This window comes from Ailuropoda melanoleuca, chromosome 11 (genome assembly GCF_002007445.2).
Source record: "Ailuropoda melanoleuca isolate Jingjing chromosome 11, ASM200744v2, whole genome shotgun sequence".
In the NCBI taxonomy this organism is placed as follows: domain Eukaryota; kingdom Metazoa; phylum Chordata; class Mammalia; order Carnivora; family Ursidae; genus Ailuropoda; species Ailuropoda melanoleuca.
This window is the reverse complement of record NC_048228.1, coordinates 80,335,526-80,358,378: the sequence shown is the minus strand read 5'-3', so window position 1 is coordinate 80,358,378 and position 22,853 is coordinate 80,335,526. Positions and strand designations below refer to the sequence as shown.

Below are 22,853 nucleotides of genomic sequence, written 5' to 3'. Positions count from 1 at the left end.
GTGAGAAGAACGTGTAAAGTGATCAGCGCCGCGCCTGGGACGAGCTCCCGGGATCCAGAAATGGTGGGGGCGGTGGACACTGGTTGTCACTGGATGGAGCTGATGCGTGTGGCATTTTAGGACCCGTTCATTAACTTAGGGCAAGAACCCAATGAAATGCTTTACTTGTGTTGAGGTAGACTTCTTTGCCCATAGATGAATGGAATGCTTCAGAAGGCAAAAGGAGATTCACCCACACATATGTGTTCACGTTTCGCAGTGTGAAAATTACTCAAGCTACAGAGAAGTTGGAAGAATGGCTCACGAACCACACTCAGCATCTAGAATCTGCCGTTAACATTTTACATCTTTATCACACATTCAACCAGCTCGCTGTCCACCAACCCGTTTTTTTAACTGTATTGTTTAAACTATTTCAGGGTACTGCCGACGTCAGTTCGTTTCAAACATTACAGCATGTATTTCATTAACCATGAGTTCAGTTTTTATTTATGGTTCTCTTTTTTCTTTTCCCTCTCCCCAGCCTGTTCCTCTAGTATCATTTACATTGAAACACACAAGTCTAAGGGTGAAATTTGGTGAGTTTGGGCAGCTGCGTGCAACCGTGTACCCCAACTCCCTATCAGGATATATGGAGAACATTAATATCGCCCCAGGAAAGTCCCCCTATCCCCTCAAAATCAGTCCTTGTCCCCACCTACATCGAGTTAGACACTCTTCTGAGTTTTTTATCACCAGAGATTAGTTTGCTCAAAACTTCAAATAAATGAATCATACAATCGCCAAGTCCTCTTTTGTGGAAGGCTGCTTTTACTCACAGTTTTTGAGTTTCATTCGTGACACTGCATATTCTTTTTTATTGCTCAGTAGTACTTCATTTATAGTATTTCAGTGTATTATACTGTTGATGGACATTGAAATCATTTCCAGTCTGGGGCTATTATGAACGAAGCTGCTGTCAACACTCTGGGACAAGTCTTTATGTGGATATATATGTTTTCCTTTCTCTTGGGTAAATATCTAGGAGTCAAATTGCTGAATCATAAGGTTGCTCCATATCCTTCATATCCATGCCTCCTGGGCTCAGATTTTCTCAGAATAGCAACTCCCAATACTTTCAAGTCCAGAATATTCTTTTCCATATACACTAGCAGAACAAGGGGCAATAACAGTTGTTTTTAGACTCTGAATGTTCTCATCCTTTTGCTTGTAGACGGTGCATATCCCAACCACTGTGTTAAGACATGTTGGTATATGGGGCATTGGCGGGAGAGACAGTTCTTTGGATTGTAGGTAACTCTCGTTTTTAAGTAGCCTTTACTGCACAAATACTGTAGTGATAGTAGACTCCCCATCGTTTGGATATTATTCACCATGTGTGTCAAGCAGAGAAAAGCAAATTGAGAACCTCTTCCCTCTATCCATGGGCTAATTGCAGAATTCTCCTAGTCCCTCAGCATTGCTTAACTACATCTTTCCCTGCAGTTCTCTCTGTCATCTTCTGTTGCATCCATTTTAAACCTCTCTGATCAGATCTCAGACCCGGTCACCTTCCATCCCTCACTCTTCACACCACTTCACGCTAGCGGTGCTTAGCCATGGCCCCTTTTGCCTCCTAAGTGACAACGTCTTTGATTGTCTTGTAGTCAGGATGGATGCTGCCAGGCCCCAGCAGGACAAGACTGCTGAAATTCCTACAATGCAAAAGACCGGTTGCCTGCAAGGAAGAAGTATCCATCCAAAAATGTCAATAGTGCTTAGGTTTAGAAACCCTCCTTTACAAGGAAAATAGAACACAGTAGAACAGGCTTCTTAACATGTCTTATGCTATGGGCTGTTTTATCAGTCTGTTGAAGCCTGTGGACCCCTTCTCAGAATAATATTTGCAAATGCATGAAATAAAATACATTGTGACAGAAATATAGTTACTGAGGTTAAAAACTTGTGATATAGTAATATGTGCTTCTTTGTAAATGCATTAAAGAACAAGGTCTAGCAGCAAGTCTAATAACTATGATAGTTATGACGATAAACAGTATTTTGAAATCTGTAACAGCTCGTAATGTAATATGCAAACATCTGTGAATTCTATTAGAGACAAAGTCACGGGAACTGCCGATGTGTCTGTAGTTTGATACCTACCTTCAGAATGGAAGAAAATGCCAAATTTTCGTTAGTGGTTAGTGAGAAGGAAATGTAACTTTTTCTCATTTAAGTTCACAGATCCCCTGAATCGTATCCATGAACTCCTTGGGGCGCTGCATACCCCAGCTTAAAAACTCCTACATTCAAGGAGGGGACCGTCACCAAAAAACTCATTTATCTATATCTACACCCATCATCTCTTCCTTCCCTCTTTCAAACAAGAATAGATGTCCCTTGCTGCCAGAGTTGACTTGCAGAAAACAGAAATTACATTAGCTGTTTCCGGCGAAACTAAATCTCATCCAGGGAACAGGTTGCTTACTGCCATATCCCTGGACTAGCAAGCCCAGTGACTCTATCAGTGCCACCCCAGAACGGACTCTTCCAGGAACCTGCTTCCTTTTACACAATCAAAAAGGAGGTGGACTAGACATGAGCAGTGGAACGCTGTCTGAGCGGGTCGTAGCCGGTGAGCGGCCACGGGTGGTGGCCACACAGTCACGCCACGCCTGATGGCTCCGCCTCGGGCAAAACACAGTGCCCGGCATCGTGCCTTTTGGTAGCAACAAAGCACCTGCACGCTGCAGCAGGACCAGAGAGAGACCCAGCGTGCCCACTGAGGACTGGCCGGCAGAAAAAGGCAGAGAAAAGCAGAAGTGGCATCGGTGCGCCCCCCACCTCACTTCCTTCCACTTTCTCGTCTTGTGGAGGCTTGTCTGAATCTGTCTGTGGGGAAGCCTCCTGCGAGAGAGGCTGGGAGCTGTTCCTTCCCTCTGTCTAGCCCCCGCAGGACAGGAAGGTGCTGAAGATGAAGACACTGAGCCCCTGAAGGTCCACCATAGTCCTCCCCATCTCCCACCTAAGGCTCCTTAATACTTGGCTCTTCCCTGCGCCTGCTGAGGGACCTTAATACTTATGCGCTTTCCTCTGTCCTCTGCTCCTTCCTTGCAACTGTCTCCTGTCAACATACCCAGATAATCTGGAAGCTCTCCCAACGTCAGCAGTCCTCCCCTTAATCCTACTTCCTTCGTCTCTCACCTTCCATTCACAGCCCACTTCCTTCTCAGGGGTGGGTTGTTGTTGTTTTTTCTAATATATTTTTTAAGATTTTACTTATTTGAGAGAGAGAGCAAGCTTGAGCAGGGTGGGGGAGCAGAGGGAGAGGGAGAAGCAGACTCCACACTGAGCAGGGAACCCAATGTGGGGAGATCCCAGGACTTGGAGATCACAACCCAAGCCGGAGACAGATGCCCAACTGACTGAGCCACCCAGGTGCCCCTAAGAGTTGTTAGGCTTAGTGTTTCCTCTTCCTCACCTCCTACTCCTGGTTAACCAACCACCATCTAGCCTCCAGATTCACTACTGCAAAAAATTTGTCTTTTCCAAGTTACCAGTTACATCGTTGGTGCTCAATCTAAGAGACATTTGCAGGTACACCTTGCTTTACTGCCCCTCTCCTTCCTGCACATTGCAGATGCTGTGTTTTTTTATGGACTGAAGGTTTGTGGCAACCCTGTGTGGAGCAAGTCTGTTGGCACCATTTTTCCAACAGCATTTTCTCACTTTGGGTCTTTGTATCATATTTTGGTAATTCTCACAATGTTTCAAACTTTTTTATTATTATTGTATTTGTTATGGTAATCTGTGATCAGTGATTATGACTTGCTGAAAGCTCAGGTAATGGTTAGCATTTTTTTTTTTTAATAGAGAAAGAGTACTCATGCAAGAGCAGGAGCAGTGGGGAGGGACAGAGGGAAAGGGAGAGAGAGAATCAGAGGCAGGGTCTAAGCCCAGCACAGAGAGAGCCCGATATGGGGCTCGATCCCACAACCTCGAGACCATGACCTGAGCCGAAATCAGTAGTCGGATGCTAAACCGACTGAGCCACCCAGGTACCCCAGTGGTTAGCATTTTTTAGCAATAAAGTATTCCTTAGTTCAAGTATGGGGGTTTTTTAGACATAACGCTGTTGCACACTTAGTAGGCTACATACCGGGTAAACATTACTTTTATACGCACTGGGAAACTAAAAATTCATTTCACTTGCTTTATTGCAGGATTCGCTTTACTGTGGTGTTCTGGAACCCATCCTGCAATATCTCTGAGATATGCCTATACAGTCCTTTCCTTACTTGACCCTTGAATGTCATTTAACAACACTGGCAAATCCTAACTCCCTAAAACACTTTACCTGCTCCTGTTACTACACTTCTCTTTAATTATTTTCAAACAAAAGATCTCACATATTTATTACTGAACCAGCCTACTAATACAGAGGCATAGAAACAAAGAGAAAAAAGCCATTTTCCCAATAAGACTTATCTGACTGCCCAGATAGTAGTAGTACTTTCAGCTTGATACAGAGAGATAGACGCTAGTGACCTTAATATAACATAACTGTTTAGGCGGTTCTTAGAGACCCGGTCGGGTTCTTCTCCAGTGTCTCCTCTTGGAGTCATACCGAATTTTCTTACCAGGTTTCATGTGAATCCATTGCAAAATACACAATCCTGTTTTTGTTTCTTGGCCAGAAACCGTGGATCCTGAAAGTCTTGTGAGAAGACATGACAAGGAATAGAGTCAACCCTCTTTTTTTTTTTTACCCCCTACTCTTCTGACTGGAATGTGTGAATCTCCTTTGTGATTCTTTTGATTTTTTGCTTCGTTTTTAGGTTTTTTGTTTTGTTTTGTGTTTTAACATTAAGTGGTGTTCTGCTGAACACCTACTTTTGAACGTTTATCAATCACTTTAGATATGGAATATACCACAGTGAAATCGTCTACTTACGCCCAAGCCTGCCCCTCCTTATTCCTGTCACTCAGAGATAGAGTGTGCAGTCCCTGTTTACCTAAATGCTTCCAATTCAACACTTGTCCTTTCATAATTCATATAAGTGCTGCCTTTATAAAGTGACCCAATTAGTGCTGCACTTGAAAACTCGCATTAGCACTTCATTTGGGCACCAGTTTATGCAAATAACTCTTTTTAAGAGGAGGAGAATATTTTCTTTCATGAGGAGGATTTTTAAAATCCATTGTATACTTTGCAACACGCTGGAGAAAACTAAAAACAAAGCAAAAATTAAAAGCAGTCTGAAGTCTGATAATAAAGGAAATAACCAGAAGGCATTAAGAAAATGGCGAAATAAGATAACATAAGAGAGATTCAGCATATAGCATAAATGGAAACGGTTTAAACTTCTCTATTAGAAGGCAGAGACTTTGGGGCCCCTGGGTGGCTCAGTCAGTTAAGCGTCTGTCTTCGGCTCAGGTCATGATCCCAGGGTCCTGGGTTGAGCCCCACCTTGGTCACCCTGCTCAGCGGGAAGCCTGCTTCTCCCTCTCCCACTCCCCCTGCTTGTGTTCCCTCTCTCCCTGCCTCTCGCTCTGTCAAATAAATAAAAATATTTTTAAAAAATTAAAAAAAAATAAATAAAAGACAGAGACTTTTAGGTTGAGTCCGAAAGCAGTAACGTCAATTGCTGTTCACCCAAAATGTGACAAAGAAAATAAATAATAAAAAGCAAGGCAAAAATAAGCCAAATAAATGCAGCAAAAAGAAATTAGGGACTGCATGGTAATATCATGATGAAGATATGCATTCGAGGAGAAAGAAAACATAAAATAAGTGTTCTTCCAATTTTCGATCAAGGGTACAATTTCAAACAGAAAATAAACTTATGATTTTGTATATGTCAAATAATTCTTTCAAATACAAGCAAAAAAAATAATAATAAAGAAGAAATTGAACAAAGACATGTGGAGGGAGAACTTAACACAGCTCTCCCAGTATTCCAAGGTATTCCCTGAATCTGTGTGACAGACAGGTGTTTTAAAAATCATGATTATTAATTCTTACCAAAATGTGCTTTAGAAGAATATTCTTATCCAGCATCATACAATGCATACTGTCTTTATGTAGAGTCTGCCAATAAGGATACTTCACGGTTAAAAAGGAATTTTTTTTCTTTGTGCAAAAAAAAAAAAAATTTTTTTTTGCACAAAAACTGTACGTTCATTCTATCTACCCCATGGTGACTTTTGTTTTCATTTGGGTGTATTCTTGACTATTAGATATGTGTTTACATTCACATTTATTAATTTTTAAAATGAAATTGAAACTAGATTCTGTATACATATCTGCTTTTTTTCACCTAATACTACTTTTCCTTTTTCCAATTTATGAATATACCATTATTTATTTAAAGATACTTCTGTTTTTGAGCACCAAAGTTGTTTAAAATGTCCTTTAGTATTAAAAATAAAAACTAAATGGAGCACCCTTTTTCAAACATCTTTTTCACCTCCCTGATTCTCTGATTATGTTTTTTGGTTAGACTCTAATAATTGGAATTTTGAAGCAAAAGTTATTGATATTTTAAAGGCTCTTTAACACTGGCTATTATCTTAAAAAACAAAAATGTCAATTTATTAGGCAAAAGTGTTATTCATTTATTTACATTTATTTATATCTGTAGTTGAATAATTTTTCATATTCATTAGCTGTTATTTTAGGCTTTTATTAATTGATCATGTCCTCTGCTATTTTTTATTTGTGTCTTTAATAAATATCCAATTAAGTATCCTTTTAAAATTAAGGATAGTAACACTTTATCATCTGTGTCAAAATATTGTTTCATTTGGTCTTGCATTTTTGTTAATGGTGTCTTTTAAGGTGAATAATGTTGACTTCTTATACATAAGAAGTAAATCCATTAATCTTTTACTTTATGTTTTTCCCAGACCTTTAGTAATTGAAAACGTCCTCTTTCTTCCTAAATTAGATAAATATTCACGTGTATTTTCCTCTGATAATTTTTTGTTCTCATATAATGTAATTCAGGATCTAACTTCTTCCTGATAACCTATTGTCCCAGCACCATTTATGAAGCAGTAATAAAAATTCACAGGATTTTGTTTGTAGAGAAGCCTAAAGATACCACCAAACAGACAGACAAAAAAGCCTGTTAGAACTGATAAATGAATTCAGTGAAGTTGCAGGATACAAAATCAATGTATAAAATTCAGTTATGTTTCCATATGCTAATAACAAACTTCTCCAAAAAGAAAATTAAGAAAACAATCCCATTTACAGTAGCATCAAAATAATAAAATACTGATGAATAAACTTAACCAAGGAGGCGATAGACTTGTACACTGATATTGATGAAAATATTGATGAAAGAAATTAAAGAAGACACAAATAAATGGAAAGATATACCATGTTAATGGATCAGAGTAATTACTACTGTTGAAATGTTCATACTTCCCAAAGTGACGTACAGATTCAATGCAGTCCTTGTCAAATTCCCAGTAGCATTTTTTACAGAAGAAAAGAAATTCTAAAATTTATATGGAACCACCAAAGTCCCAGAATAGCCAGAGCAATCTTGAAAAAGGAAAACAAAGCTGGAGGCGTCACACTTCCTAATATCAAAATATATCACAAAGCTGCAGTAATTAAGCCACTGTGGTACTGGCATAAAAACAGACATATAGACCAATGGAACAGAATAGCCCATAAATAAACTCATGCATATAGGGTATCTTAGTCCATTAGAGCTACTATAACAGAATACCATAGACTAGGTGGTTTATCAACAACAGAAGTTTATTTCTTATGCTTCTGGAGGCTGAAAAGTACAAGATGAAGGCATCATCAGATTCAGTGTCTGGTGAGGGCCTGCTTCCTGGTTCATAACTGTTTTCTGGCTATAACCTCAGATGGTGTAAGGGGCAAGGGAGCTTTCTGGAATCTATTTTATAAGGGTACTAATCCCATTCATTAGGGCTCTGCACTCACGATGTAATCACCTCCCAAAGGCTCTAGCTCCAGATACCATCATCACATTGGGTTTCAACATGTGAATTTGGGGGGGGGGGGGCANGAATTTGGGGGGGGGGGACACAAAACATTTAGTCCATAGCATATGGTCAACTTATCTTTGACAAGGTGCTAAGAATACACAGTGGTGAAGGATAATCTCTTCAGCAAATAGTGTTGGCAAAACTGGATATCCACATGGAAAAGAATGAATGTGGACCCTTATTTTACAACGTACACAGAAGTCAACTCAAAATGAAATACAGATAAAAACATAAGACCTGAAACTATAAAAGTCCAAGAAGAAAACACTGGTCTTAGCAATGATTTCTTGGATATGAACATTTAGCAAAAGCACAAGCAATCAAAGCAAAAATAGGCAAATGGGACTACATCAAACAAAAAAGATTCTCCACACTAAAGGAAACAATCAGCTGAGTAGAAAGTCAACCTACAGAAAGGAAAAAATATTTGCAAACCATATATCTGATTAGGAATTAATATCCAAAATATACAAGGAATTCCTACAACTCAATAGCAAATAAACAAACAAACAACCAAAGTGGCAAAGGACTTGAACGGACATTTCTTCAGAAAAGACATACAAATGGCCAACAGGCATATGGAAAGATGCTTAACATCACTAATCATCAGGGAGATGCAAATCAAAACCACAATAAGATGTCCTTTCACACTTAATTAGATTGGCCATTTTGACAAAAAGCAAAATATAACTAGTGCTGGTGAGGATGTAGAGAAATTGGAAACTTGTGACTTGGTGGGAATGTAAAATAGTGCAGCCACCATGGAAAACAGTATGGAGGTTCCTCAAAAACTTAAAAATGAACTACTATATGATCCAGCAATCCCACTTCTAGGTATATAACCCAAAAGCATTGAAGTTGAGATGACAAAGAGTTATCTGCACCCCCATGTTCTTTGTAGCATGATTTACAATAACCAAGATGTGGAAACAACCTAAATGTTCATTGATGAATGAATGATAAAGAAAACATAGATGTACATATAGTTGATCCTATTCTGCCTTAGAAGGAAATCCTGCCATATTAAGAATGAGCCTGGAGCTCCTCCATTGGAAGCCTGCTTCTTCCTCTCCCACTCCCCCTGCTTGTGTTCTCTCTCTCGCTGGCTGTCTCTATCTCTGTCCAATAAATAAATAAAATCTTTAAAAAAAAAAAAAAGAATGAGCCTGGAGAACATTATGCTAAGTGAAATAAGCCAGTCACAGAAGGACAAATATGGCATGATTGCACTTATATGAGGTATCTAAAATAGTCAAATTCATAGAAACAAAATGGAATGGTGGCTCTGAAGGGCTGGGGGTAGGGGGAACTCAAGAGTTGTTCAGTTGGTATAAACTTGTAGTTTTACAAGATGAATAAGTTTTTAGAGATTTGCCATCGTTAACAATTCTATGTTCTCTTAAAATTTGCTAAGAGGGTAGATCTCATATTAAGTGTTCTTACCATAGTAAGTAAATAAAATCCATGGATTCAAAATTCTATATTTTTTATATACTAAATTCATATATATCCTATGATCTCATTTTGGGCAGAGGGGAGAAATATTTGTTTCATATTATTTTTATGTCTAATTTTTGCTACAGCTCTTTGGGAGTTTGTAGGCAAAAATAGCTCACCATTTAAGAGTACCACTTCCCTAGGATGACAGTCTTCTTTATTAATTTTCTTAAGGTACATCATACACATCATGCTATGATATGGTAATGTTCCATTTAATATAGTGGTTTAACCTATACAAGTTTTAGTGTAAACAAAACAAATGAGAAAAATGAGGATATGTTCTTCGATGAAAAAATTGTGAGTAACTGAGGTACGGTTATGTAATTTTTTACTATGAGAGGCACACCAATGTGGTTTTCCATGTTTAATTCATCAGATCTACTGGGCATCTTCTTTGTGTGTGAAATATTATTGAAGACCAGGGATAACAAAAAAAAAAAAAAATGAAAGGGTGTCCCTAAAGCAATCATTGGACTCCTTGACTTGGCACTAGCATGAGTTTGTCCATGAATCCAGAGTGTCAAATACATCTGGCAACCAAGGGAAAGCTTTACTATCCGATCAAAATGTTAGTGCAAATGAGTAAACTGAGATTTTACCAAACAGGATTATTATAGTCAAGGAACAATATGTTCCTTGACTTTCTGAGGTTGACTTAACCAAATCTGTCGTGGGACATTCTCTCCTCTTGGGTCTTCTTTTATTCTAAAGACCAGGTTCCAATTCTTAAAAAAGGAAAGAGAGAGTGGATGCCATGAATCCAAAGCCCTTGTGAATCCGTTCTGTTCTTTGCATCTCTTTTGAGAGAAGATACATTGAGGCACTCTTTAAATGCTCTGCGGGTGTTAACACATAAAATTATCCTAACCACCACATGAAATTGTATTACTATTTGAAATTTATGGATGAAGAACCCAAGGCATAGAGAGATTAGATGATTAATCTACCAAAGCTAGGAAGTAAGAAAAGGTTTGAACTGGGCAGTCTTCGTTTTTTTCTTTAATTCAGAGCTCTCTACCCACCCTCCCCATATTAATGTTGGTTTTGTTTATAGTCCTAGCCATGGTCTTCCATGGCATGTGCTAGAGAGAATGTGAGTGACTTGGCGATGCTACGAAGATTAACATTGATTTTAGCACAAATTTTTACCCAAATTTGTAGGGCTTTCCTTTCTTTTTCCCAACCAAGTTCTCAAGCTGAGTTTAACCCACTAAGATTAAATATTAACTTTTAGGTCAGCACCACCATGCGTCACAGGCCAGAGTCTAAGTATCAGGGAACTTTAGTCTCTTCCTGTGTCTGCTCTCACGTGGGCAGAGAAAGACAGAAATGCAGCCTCGGGTGTTTCTCTACAAATGGATAGATGGTTGTGCCACTTTATTCCCCTTTTGGTACGATCAGATCATGCTTTTGTAGAGATGTGGGTAATGCATACTAATTTTTAATGATTAGAATAATCAGAGGAATTCCACAGTTGATCATCAGATCTCTATGTGTTTGTTTTCACAAGTACAGAAATATGTTCAAAGAAAAAGTGCACACGTAGGGGTCAAGGGATCTTAGAAATTATGTAATGCAAGCCTTTCAATTTATAAAAAAGGAAAATGAACACCAAAATATTACTTACCAGAATCACATAGATACTATTTTGAAAAATCACTCACATGTTCACTGTCTATATACTTTAAATTATTTTTTTAATTTTTTGTCAAAGCTATATAGTAGGGTACAGTGAAAGGAGCTGCTAGTTCTACAAGGGTTCTCAAGGGAAAGAACAGGTCCCAGTTCTCCGGTTCCTCAGTTCCTCTTCCCCAAAGAAATCACTTTCAACTCTTTGCCTGGAATTATGTCCACATACCTTAATGGCAACCAAGTGTTGCCACCTCCTGATGTTTTTAGTTTGGGGCATTGTACATTGACGTTCCTCTATGGAAGATGAGGTCTTGGCTCTTTATTCTTCTTATCCACACCATGCACAATCCATTTCCATCCTCACAATATAGTTATATATTGGTTTTGATTAGAAAAATAGTCAAGGTTTTGGGTTGCCTGGGTGGCTCAGTCTGTTGAGTGTCTGACTCTTGATTTCAGCTCAGGTCTTGATCTCAGGGTCGTGAGTTCAAGCCGTGCATTGGACTTCATGCTGGGCATGGAGCCTACTTTAAAAAAAAAAAAAAGAAAGAAAAACATTCAAGGTTTACTTTGTCTATGCGGTTGACCTTTGAACAACATGAGTTTGAATTATGCATGTCTACTTGTATGCAGGGTTTTTTTGACACAGTACGCTACTGTTAATTATTTTCCCTTCTCATTGATTTTCTTAATAACATTTTCTTTTCTCTAGCCTACTTTATTGTAAGAATACACTATACAATACATATAACCTATGTAACATGTGGTAATCAATTGTTTAAGTTATCAGTGAGGCTTCAAGTCAACAGTAAGCTATTAGTAATTAAGTTTTGGGGGAGTCAAAACTTATACATGGATTTTCAACTGCACAGGGGGCCAGTGCCTCTGAACACCGTATTGTTCAAGGGTCGGCTGTTTATGCTCTTCAGAAATGGGGCCTATACTAAACTATGGTTTTTCTTGCACAACTTATCCCAAGAGTTAATAATTTTCTTTTTACTTATTTATTTTTGTATGTTTGTTTCTCTTGAGTGTGTGTTTTTTATACTTAACTATTCATCCAACACTAAAATATTTACTAGTTGTCTAAATATTCTCTCAGGATGTTTCATGATTCTATCAGTTTTATATCAGGTGTTATATCACTTCAACTGAGGTTTTTATGTTTATGTTTTTAATTTCTAAGAGGTTTTTTGGTTTTGTTTTCTGAGTGCCCTTTTCTTACAGCATCATTTTCTTGCTTCATGATACAGTGTATTCTCTTATGTCCGTAAGGGTTTTTTTCCCCCCAAGATTGATTGATTGATTTTAGAGAGAAGTGCGAGCGGGGGGAGGGGGGAGGGTAGACAGGGAGAAAGAGAATCCTCAAGCAGAATCCCCACTGAGCACGGAGCCTAACACAGGACTTGATCCTATGGCCTGAGCTGAAATCAGGAGTCGTACACCCAACCAACTGAGCCACCCAGGGGAAACCTGCATGAGGTTTTTAAAAACAATTTTTGAAATTTTCTTTTTCCTCCATAGTTCCTGATCCCTCTTGATTGTTTCTGGTTTTCCCCAGCTATTTGATAATCATTGGTGTCCTGCTCATATGTAAGAGCAGAAAACTGAAAACTGAACTTTTGAACATGAAGGGGATGAGGTGGGGGAGGGAGTGCTCGTTGATGGTGACTTGTAATAATCTGGCCAGGCCAGTTGTTGGGAAACTTCTAGTGTCAGGATCTTCATGACTAATCCTCATGGATTAGTCACATCCTCTAAGAAAACTTCTCCAAGCTCTTGCCTGGAGGGTAAGAGCCTGTCTGCCAGTGTGTGTTTGGGAGATGAGAGCGGGAGGCAGACCAGAGGAATCTTATTTTAATGTAGCATCCCACCCTGAACATTGCCTGGCACATGCCCCAATTCAGAGACCTTCTGGCTTTGCCCCCACCGCAGAATAAACTTCCAGGCTCCTACTGACAGAGCAGATGTAGTCACCCAGGAGACAGAGGGTGTCACTGCTTCCTAAACACAGTTCAACCACTACTGCCATTCTGGCTTCAGCCTCCCTGTCTGCCTGAGGCACCTGCCGCCACCAATCGCTGAGCCTTTTGAGGACCATGCAGTGTAAATTGGCGGGGCACATCTGGCCCACTTCCAGTTTCTGGTCCAGCTGTCTCAGGTCCACTGAGTGACTGGTCACTATTCACCTGCTTTCTAGCTTGCAAAATGCTGTTATTGTCACCTCTCCTGATTCTATTATTAAAAAGATATATCTCTATATCTATCTATATATATATATATATACACACATATGTATAATTATTTTAGGTTTTTTTAAAGATTTTATTTATTTATTTGACAGAGAGAGAAAGCAAGAGAGCACAAGCAGAGGTGGGGCAGGAAGAGAAGGAGAAGCAGGCTCCCCACTGAGCAGGGAGCCTGACGCCAGACTCCATCCTAGGATCCTAGGATCATGACCTGAGCTGAAGGCAGATGCTTAACCAACTGAGCCACCCAGGCACCCCAAATTATTTTACTCTATTTTATTTTTATTTTACTCTTATTTTATAAGAGTCAGGAGTAGACTAAAACTGATGAGTATGTTTAATCCACTGTCTTTACCTGTTGTTCAACCAATACATATTTAAATAAAGATAGTAGCGGCACCTGGGTGGCTCAGTCAGTTGAGCTTCTGACTCTTGATTTCAGCTCAGGTCATGATCTCTGGGTGGTGAGATCGAGCCCTGAGTCTGGCTCTGTGCTCAGCAGGGAGTCTGTTCAGAATTCTCTCTCTCCATCTCTTTCTTTCTCTCAAATAAATAAATCATCAAAATAAATAAATAAAGATAGTATTTACCAACATATTAACCACGCAGAGGTCCAAGAACATGTAATTATCCACTCTCATTAGTGATGAATTACAGGACTCCAAATTAAAAAAATTTTTTTAATTGTTTATCAGAAAAAAACCTAATTTACTTGTGACCATAAGTTTTTCTCCTCTCTCACTTCTTAACACATGAGTTGAACAATCATTCCAGGCTTCATCAACAAACACTTTCTTGCGTATCTGTTTGGTCCATGGCACTGGAGCAGGTTCTGACCCTCTGTCTTTCCCCTGGCGCTCCACCGAGAGAGATTTATCACGACATGAGTGATTACAGCGTGAGACTGTGTTTCATTTATAAAATGGCTTGGGAATTTTTACAGGTGAGAGAAACTATTCCTTTAACTACAGATCGTGTCAAGAAAGTGATGACTGGCATCTGTCACCTGCCAGAGTCACTTTATAATTTTTTCTGTTTCCTCAGTGGGGTGCAGCCGGCATTTTGAACAAGGGAATTTGCTGTTGTGTTGGACAAGCCCGAGCATTACGGTTTGGTTACATGTAAGCATTGAATGCCATTAGTGTCCTGTCATTGAGATACTAAGATATGAATCCCCTCACGCATTTCCAGATGTTCTTCCCATATTCCCAAGTGTCCCCCGTGGGGCAGTAACCTCTCTCCCCAGAAAATCACCGATTTCTCGTTATGTTTTAATGGATCTCATTATGTTTTACAACTGAGATCACAAAAACTCTGAGAGGTTAAGTAAGTTCCTTATGTTCACCATAAGCCAGCACCTGATCTGAAAAGTCTGATTCCAAAGCTTGCTCTGCCTATCTGCTCCCAGTTGCTGAGGGAGTGCACACTGGTTGTACGAGTCAGCTTGGCCTCCGTAACAAAAGATCAGAGACTGGGTGGCTTAAAATATAGAAATTTGGGGACTCCTGGATGGCTCAGTCGGTTGAATGTCTTCCTTCAGCTTGGGTCACGATCTCAAGGTCCTGGGATGGAGTCCTGTGTCGGGCTCCCTGCTCAGCAGGGAGTCTGCTTCTCCCTCTACCTGCCGCTCCCCCTGCTTGTGCGCGCTCTCTCTCTCTCTCTGTCAAATAAGTAAATGTAATCTTTAAAAAAAAAAAAGAAATTTGTGTTCTCAAAGTTTTAGAGCCTAGAAAGTCCAAGGAAATGGATCCCAGTGAGGTTCAGTTTCTGGCAAAAGCCTTATTCCTTGGCTTGTAGATGGCCATTGTGTTGCTCTGTCCTCATGTGGCCTTAATCTTTGTGCATGGAGAGTGAGACAGCAAGAGCTCACTGGTGTCTCTTCTTATGAGGGCACAAATCCTATCAGACCAGCACCCTTACCTTATGAGCTCATTTAACCATAATTACTTTCTTAGATGCTCCTTCTCCAAATAGAGCAAACTGGGGGGTTTAGGGCTTCAACATGTGAATTTAGAGCTCACACACACATTCAGTCCATAACAGAATTTGAGGACTGAGAACACATAAACGACTGGCTGGAATCCAGTCCTGTCATTTGTATTCATCGTTTACTTGTTTGTTCAAAGAAAGTTTTTGAGTACGGACTCTGGGTCCTTGTGACAAGATCTCTGATGAAGTGAGCACATGGTACCGTGGAAGCCAGAGGAAGAGTGATCTAAATCCTCGCTGCTCTGAGTGGGTCTGTGGACTAGTCGCAGTGGTATCACTTGAGAGCTTGTTGAAAAGAGAATTTGGGCCCAACCCTAAACTTTTAGAATCAGAACTGGCATATTAACAAGATGCCCGAAAGATTCTTGAACACATTCCAGTTTGGGAAGCAGTGATCTAAATCAGTGTTTTCCAGTGTTTGGACCATGCAACGTATCAGTAAAAAGTCTGGCACGTGTGTATGTTTGTATAATACACATACACTATACTGATATTTTTTAAACAATGCTATACACTGAGGAGACATTTTTAAAAGATGAGATAAACAAGGATCAGTAGGAGTTGTAATGTTTTCTCCCAATCCCCAGTGTTTTACCTTAGTAACTTGCACAAGTACTACGAGCACCCCATCTGGACACCCACTGGCCTAAATCATACCAGCAGCTCACATGGCTCAGTCCTGTGTCAGTCCCACTGGCCAGACACACGTGGATACTCTCATGACACACTGTGGTGGAATGAACAATTCACAAGGTTTCATATATTTAAGATCCTCTCCTCACATGCTTAGCAAATATTTGTTGACAAATCTAACAGATCATTACATTTTGACTTTCTAGAAATTAATATCAGATTTTAAGGAACCGTGATAGCCAGTGTTCCTTGTGGGAAATGGGTACTTATTTGCCGACAAGAGGATAAATTGGTAATGACTTTTAATAGGCTAATGTAAAAAATTGTCCAGAGCTTCCCATTCTAAGAATTATAATCTAGCTATTAAAAATTATAAAGTGCTTGCTTTATATAAAAAGCCTAGATGTAACTACAGTTAACGATGACCGTCTTTGAATGGTATTTATGGCACTTTAGCTTCATCTGGATTTTCTAATTCTTTTGCAAGGACTGTATTATTTTTGTAATACAACAATCGCTATCAGTGACCTCACTGGCACACCTTTACCCTTGTGTGCCCAACAGGCACAAAGAACTGTCCATTCTTTGCATTGTCATTGGAGTTTGCAGTCTTCATGTAAGACCGTCTTAGTCTTTTGGGGCTGCTGGAAGAGGATACCATACACTGAACAGCCCATAAAGAACACACATGTATTTCTCAAAGTTCTAGACGCTGAGAAGTCTAAGATCCGGGCACCAGGAGATTTGGGTCTGGTGCAGGTCTACTTCCTGGTTCACAGATGGCCATGTTTTCCCTGTGACCCCACCTGGCAGAAGTGGGGAGGGAGCCCTCTAGGACCTATGTTATACAGACTCTATCTTGATGACCTCATCACCTCTCAGAGGTTCCACCTCCAAATACCATCGGGGGTTTAGGTTTCCACATGTGAATTTGCAGGGGCAGGGGAGGGGGCAAAAATATTCCAAACGTTCTGTGTAGAGTTAAGACCAACAGGAGGGTTATATGCTGTCTATGTTTTCCTCCACGAGTAAACAGAAATTGCACACTCATGTGTTACATGCACGTGTCTTGGTTGGGGCTGCTACAACAGATCACCATAGACTGGGTGGCTTCGACAACGAGGAGTTTTCTTTTCATTGTTCCGGAGGCTGGATGGGCAAGATCAGGATCCCAGCTTGGTCAGATTCCTGGGGAGGGTCCTCTTGTGGGTTCTGTGCTCACATGGCGTTTCTTTGCTTCCTGCGCAACTTGTCTCTTCCTTTTGTGAGGGCACTACTAACCCTTTCCTGCAGCCTCACTCTTCAGGACTTTGTCTAAACCTAATCACCTCCAAAGGCCCCACCTCCAGATACCATGGAAGTGGGGATTAGGGCTTCAACCTGTGAACTTGGGACACAAATATTTAGCCCGTAGCACTTCCCTCACAGGTAAATTAGCATTTACATTTCCAAAAGAGAAAATGGCAAAAGGAGTAACCAGTCAAGTAACAAGTGAGTTCCTTGTTTAAAATCGACAGCATGAAGCCATTTGAGAACAGGAAGTGCATTCTTAATGTGTTGGCTGTCAATTACAGTGTAAGTTCTCCCCAGTAGTGGTTTCAAACAACGGTCAGCGTCATCTCGGACAGTCTCTGTGGGTGAGGAATGGAGAGTGTCCCGGGTGGCCTTTTTGGCTCAGGATATCCATAAGGTTGCAGTCGGTCGTCAGCTGTGGCTTCAGTCACTGAGGCTTGACTGGGACTGGTGCACACACTGCCCATTGCCAAGGGGGCTCAAGTCAGTTCCTCCCCCAAGGGGCCTCTCCGCTGCTCGTGTCCTCAGAGCAGAGCAGTTGGTTTCCCTCAGACTGAGCAACAGGAGAGAGCATCCCAGAAACTGTCATGCTCTTCTTAACCTAGACTTGACTTACCCACCACTGCCATTCCTGCCATATTGCTTTGGCCACACAGGCCAGCCCTGGTTCAGTGTGGGAAGGGGACCATGCAGGGGTGTGAACCGGGAGGCAAGGACCACGGGGGGCCAGCAGGGAGACTGGTTACCACACCTAAGAACCGTCCTGCTGTCATTTCTCACCTTCTATGGCTTAGTGAAGAGAGGGCTTTTTTTATGAAATGAAGGGTATCTGGGTACCCTCTTGTTAAGTGTATCTAAGGAAGTGACTGAGTAATGTTGAGCAAGGCCAAAGCAGTTGTCACTCTTGGAGAGTCCAAGAGGTGTGAAGGAGCAGAATTTGGTTCCAGAAGGGTAAATAGGGATGCTGGGTACTAGAAAAGAGAACAGAAGGTAGAGGCCAGAGGACTCCAGCCTCTCTGATGATTCAAGGCATCCAGATTTAAGATGGAGTAATTATAGGTGCCAAATTAACAATTCCAAAATTTGTTCAATCCAAAGACACTAAAATTGGACAATAAATAGAGGTTATGCATTTCAGCTCTGCAAACATTTGTATATTGCCTTTAGGACAGGAAAATGCGACAGTAACGGGACAGCAATGGGATAGTAACGCAGAGGAGGGAAACTAACAATGAGTAACTAACTGGGGTGTGTACACTATTGTTTTTAATTTCTATAGTATCCCTGGGAGATAAGTGTTGTTAATCTCATTTAATGGGAGTAAAATTGAACCCAGAAGATTTATGGTCAGCCACATAACCAGTTAGTAGGGGCCAAAATTGCACTTCATTTTAAAATAGATCTTCCCACCATTGAAAAATCAAACTAAATTAGATCAAATATAGGTAATAACAGCCACAGGAAAGCTGAAAGTGGGTGAGAATTAGCCACTCTCCAACATCATCCCTGCCAAGATCTAATGAAAGCAAGTCTCAGACCAAAGTCCCCAAAGTATTTTTAAACCACGTTTACTAGCAAGCCAGCACAGAACAATACATCAATCCATTTTGTAAACTTGAAATCCCAGTCCTCTAACTTTTCAGGTTCTCCTCCCACCAACCTGCAGAAAAAATCCTTGAGTCAGACCTGACAGTATTCCAGACATAGTATTCTGTTACTCTTGGAGTCAGCATCAGACACCAGAAATCACGTAATCCAATGGCGGGCTACTGGACCAGGAATCCGGCTTCAGGCAACACACTCAAGGGTGTAGACTGCTAGCTTCGCTAAACTCACACTCCTGTTCATACAGGGCCGGGGAACACCACCTGCAAACCTCAAACCCCACAGGTAGCGTCTCTTTCTCACATTGAATTTCCTGATCAGTAAGCCATGAATTTCACCAGTGAAAACCCACTTATGCCTATTCACGAATTAGTATCTTAATCATTTGGTATAGTCTACCTGATTAGATACCAGTTGATCACCCCTGGAGTGTAAAATTCTTACTTCCCCTAGGGTTGAATTAGCTAAACATTTATATCATACGGTGAAGTTAACTACAGACATCAAAGCAAAAGAGCCCCGCAAACTCTTAGCCAGAGAGTGGCCGCAGGCAGAGCTGAGTTGAGGACTGACCCCTACTATCACATCGGTATCCGGGGCCATATTTGACGTACAGTTACCTTCACGTTGCATTCATGTGTTGGATTTGGCTTCTTAATCACATTATGAAATTCTTGGAAAGCGTAGGTCGTACTTACACATTTTTATTTTTCCACCATGGCTACCACGGTGCTAGATACATATAGGTACGTGTAGGTGTAGAATAAATACCTTTTAATGATTAGAAGCTATGGCAATATCTTTTAAAATATTTGGGCCTGAGGATTCTGTATTTGCTTTGAAATTCTAAGGTGCCTCAAAGGACTAAAAAACCTAAGGACATTTAAAACACCGCCTGGCTCGCTTGAAATCATTCCGTGCAATTTAGGTTTGCAATGAGTAATGGAAATGTTCTATACATTTTGCATGGTTTTCTTTTTATGTCAGTTCGCAGCCCGGGTTCCAAGATTTATTAAGCTTCATCAGGCGATAAGCATCACGTATGAATCATAATTTATACATATGAATGGTAATATTTGGTTTCGCTTCAGAATTTTTTTAATCCAGTTTGTCCTTTTCCACCAAATTTAATCATGTCGGTTATCAACGCCAGGGAGACGGAAGTTAGGACTCGGTTTGTTTTTATTCCAAGTACTGCTTGAATGCTAATAGTTGAAAAGCACTGTAATAGTTGACCCCAGAGAGCTTTGACTAAAGGGATTTCCTGTTTTCACTCCTGTCTGCAGCAAGGGGAGGTACTTAGGTCCTTGTATTTAATTTGTAATCACCACACCTGGGAGCAGTTAGTGCTGAGTGGCTTTGTTAAGCAATAGCCTTGAGCCCCACAGCCAACCTGAAGCCACACCCCAGCCTAGGGGCTCAGGGCTGGATTTGCTGTTTGGTTTTTAACCATTGCACAACTGTGTAAAGTCCTAGGGCCCAGCCGGGATTTTAGCCTTGGGATGTCAGCTTTGGGGGAGCCTCTGGCATAAAGAAAGGAAAGGATCAGCAGAACAGCCCCAGTTTAGGTCTGATGAGGTCAGAAGACTGGCAAGGTAAGAAAATGCTTCAGAAAACGCACACACACAGTTTTTTGCAATTGCTTCAGAGAGAGGAAGCAGCCCATATTGATTACTGAAGCGCTCTCCTACGCAGGAAAGCTGCCCATTAGTTTGGGGACGGAAGAGTTTGAAATTGAATTAGCAAGACTGATCCCATAAATGTACTTTGCATTCCTTCCAGTGTCACATAAAACCATACAGCAGTACATATTCAAATTTAAAAATACTGTAGTTGAAGGAACTGTTGTCATGAACAGTTTTAGCCCTAGTGTGCCTTATGTAAACTCCACCAGGAGAGAACTTCCTACTTTGCTCCAGTTTAAGTTTGCACATAGAAATACACACACACGTACACGCACTCATTTTAGTATTATTAATTTCAAAAATTCAGTGTAGGTAATCTGGTTCAGTACTCATGGTTTGAGATCTTAATTCTAACATATTTGGTTTACATTTGGTTTATCATATTTTGAAATTTTTTTTCCACGTAGAGTGTTTTCTACCCAGGAACCTAGCTTGAGTTTTTATGAAACGGGACGATTTAGCAGCTTCAGATGGAAATCTCTGAGTTTGACTAATGTTGAACTTCAGTATGTTACCTGAAGTCCGTATACCTTAAAATGTTTCTAGGCTACATTCTCTGATTTCCCCAGAAACCTATTATCAAACTGCCTTCAGTAATGTGCCACCTAAATATATTTATTATAAAGAGTCATCTTTTTAATTCTTTTTTAATATTTCTAGCTTTGAGACTCAATATGTACCCTCCCTATGTATTTCCTCCCCAGCCATATGATCATGTATTATTGATACCATAAATATCTTATATCGGAAGGCAATGCTGACTCTGGTCGCTGTATTATACCTTCTGAGCTCGAAACACTTAGTATTCGCCGAAATTGCCTGTGAGTTGTCAATTAATCCTGTCCCTGAAATCCAGAATAAAGAATAGGGTTTATAAGTGTACATAAATAACAGGACGAGTGAGATTTTAGAATCTCTGACTCCCTTGAGATTTGATCTGGTTAAAAACTATCCCAAGTGGGCCTGTTCTTTTTATTCTTTTTTTTTTTTAAGATTTTATTTATTTATCTGAGAGAGAGAGACAGCCAGTGAGAGAGGGAACACAAGCAGGGGGAGTGGGAGAGGAAGAAGCAGGCTCCCAGAGGAGGAGCCTGATATGGGGCTCGATCCCAGAACGCCGGGATCACGCCCTGGGCCAAAGGCAGACGCTTAACGACAGCACCACCCAGGCACCCCTGTTCTTTTTACTCTTGGAAAAAAATAACGTCTTCTAGAGAGGGGGGAAGAAAAATGGAGCCAATTCAACCTGCTTACCCAACCATGTAGAACACTGGAGGAAGCTGGCCTCTTCATAGGTGTTTTGTCTGTGCCCTGCCCCCCAAACCCTACCCCCACACCCCTCACCGTTAACCTTAAGTTGATTTTGAAAGGAGGGAAGAGTGCAGCCTGCTACACCCAACAGTTGCCCTTTGGTGTATCCCACCCCCGCCCCAATGTGCTACATCCATTCCACGCACTAAATCCTTTAGTTCATTGAGTACAACCACCCGGTAAGATAGGTATTCTCACCCCGAGTCCATATATTTAAAAAGTAACGTAAGCCTTTTTATATTTGTATTGTTTCACTTGGCTTTTTACATGTCTGCGTGAAGGGGGGGAAAACCCAAAGAGGTAAAGAAAGGATCTAAAAAGGCTGGAATCTCAAAAGTCATGATGAATGTTCTAGGGCACCATATTTTTCAAAGTGCCAAAAACTCCTTAAAAGATTTTATCTTTTATCTAAACAGGACGCTCCCCAAGAACTGCTGTCTCTGTTGATGTCACAGGAGACAAGTGAGTCGTCCTAACTTCTAGCCCATGATTCTGACCTAAAATATCGACTGTCAGAAGTTACCCTTTGGGGGCGCCTAGGTGGCTCAGTTGGTTAAGTGCCTGCCTTGTCTGCCTTCGGCTCAGGTGATGATTGCGGGGGTTCTGGGATGGAGCCCCACATAGGGCTCCCGGCTCAGTGGGGAGTCTGCTTCTCCCTCTCCCTCTGCCTCTAGCCCCTCCCCCTGCTCAGGCTGAGGCTCTCATAAATAAATAAAATGTTTAAAAAAATAAAAAAGAAGTTACCCTTTGGGTTCTTTGGGTCCTTGCTGAAACTCTCTGGTGACAAATTTGCCTTCACTTTTTTCGGTGTTTCCAAAGAAGAGGAGGAAGTGGTGATCCTTGGGAGCTGGGTGACCATCTTCCACAGACTCAAGAAATCTGGCCATGACTGGTCTTGTTCTCCAACTCGCTTTTCCCTGAATCCCATTGGCAAGGAAGCAGC

The 22,853-nt window shown here is 40.8% G+C and overlaps 1 protein-coding gene across 1 annotated transcript in view; it reads left to right on the top strand.

The window, feature by feature from the left end:
- Positions 1 to 20,396: 20,396 nt before the first annotated feature.
- C11H4orf19 (chromosome 11 C4orf19 homolog) overlaps positions 20,397 to 22,853 on the top strand; it is a 37,301-nt gene continuing 34,844 nt past the window's right edge. Inside the window, exon 1 of the mRNA XM_019806472.2 lies at positions 20,397 to 20,509. The gene's annotated coding sequence lies outside the window, so the exon portion shown is untranslated. The remainder of the gene's footprint in view (positions 20,510 to 22,853) is intronic.